General features: G+C 47.7%; 1 non-coding gene across 1 annotated transcript; it reads right to left on the bottom strand.

Moving 5' to 3' along the window:
* Positions 1–228: 228 nt before the first annotated feature.
* LOC125773178 (5.8S ribosomal RNA) lies at positions 229–386 on the bottom strand. The gene has a single exon (XR_007419940.1). It is a non-coding gene; the product is annotated as a 5.8S ribosomal RNA (ribosomal RNA).
* Positions 387–1,475: the final 1,089 nt, after the last annotated feature.

Below are 1,475 nucleotides of genomic sequence, written 5' to 3'. Positions count from 1 at the left end.
GATACGTCTCACTCTATTTGTGTGTGTGCGCGTTTACGTGCGTGCGATTTATGCGGTTCACCCCTTTACTTTCAGCGCCCTGCGGTCCCAACAAAGGTCCCGAGCACGCCATTATGCACAGTGTGGAAGCGTGTTTCCCCCACGACACTAGACGGGCTGCTCGCCATAGTGTTCTATTGTGGCACGCTCCACCCTGAAGTTTGGTTTGTTGTATATCAAGGAATTGATAGGCACTCAAGAATGTGTGCATCGGCCGGGTTTAATCGTCCGACGCGCAATATGCGTTCAACTTATCGGTGTTCATGTGTCCTGCAGTTCACATTGTGACGCGCATTTAGCTGCGGTCTTCATCGATCCATGAGCCGAGTGATCCCCTGCCTAGGGTTTTATAGTAAGGTTCCCAATGTAACACAATCCCGGTGGTACGTCCAAAGACTAACTTTCTGACTAAGTTGTCTTTATTACCCAATAGTCCCAGGCCTTGTGACTTGTGGCTCATGTCTACGCCCATGGCCACCATTCGCTAAGATAGTTTTGAAGTCACTTTGAAGGCCCAGGAACAACTCTCTTAGCACATCGGTTAACCTGACGCCGCAGTCAACTCATGTGCTTGGATCGGATCGAGCTATTGAGTATTGGGCCTGCATACTCGCTCATCCGTATCCTTTGCGTACCGCCCCATGGCCCTTGTATGTCTGCACCACAGTTCCTGTTCGTTCCGTGCCTATGGCCGGATACGTATTGCACATCGGTATACCTGTCGCTACTCAGGCAACTCGTGTGCGTGGATTGGATCGAGAACATGGTGTGTGCCCCATGTTATAATTGATAGTCCATATCCACTTTATAGGTTAAAGTCATAAGTTGTGATTGCACAACCATTCTTCATAAGAGTTTAATCACTCTTCAACTAACTTTCGTTCTGGTGTCTTGGTATCAAATCGCGTAAGACACAAGATTCTACTGGCCAAATAGAATCTAGCACATTGGTTAACCTGGCGCCGCAGTCAACTCATGTGCTTGGATCGGATCGAGCTATTGAGTATTGGGCCTGCATACTCGCTCATCCGTATCCTTTGCGTACCGCCCCATGGCCCCGTCCTTAGAGTTAATGACTAGTAGGCTTAACTCTTTGTATGTCTGCACCACAGTTCCCGTTCGTTCCGTGCCGTGGCCGGATACGTATTGCACATCGGTATACCTGTCGCTACTCAGGCAACTCGTGTGCGTGGATTGGATCGAGCTCATGGGGTGTGTAGAGATTCCATGTTATAATTGCAAGTCCATATCCACTTTATAGGTTAAAGTCATAAGTTGTGATTGCACAACCATACTTCATAAGAGTTTAATAACTCTTCAACTAACTTTCGTTCTGGTGTCTTGGTATCAAATCGCTTAAGACACAAGATTCTACTGGCCAAATAGAATCTAGCACATTGGTTAACCTGGCGCCGCAGTCAACTCATGTGCTTGGA

The sequence above is a fragment of the Anopheles funestus genome, assembly GCF_943734845.2.
Source record: "Anopheles funestus chromosome X unlocalized genomic scaffold, idAnoFuneDA-416_04 X_unloc_23, whole genome shotgun sequence".
NCBI classification, from domain to species: Eukaryota; Metazoa; Arthropoda; class Insecta; order Diptera; family Culicidae; genus Anopheles; species Anopheles funestus.
Note: the sequence above shows the minus strand (reverse complement) of the source record. Positions and strands in the feature narration are given on the sequence as shown.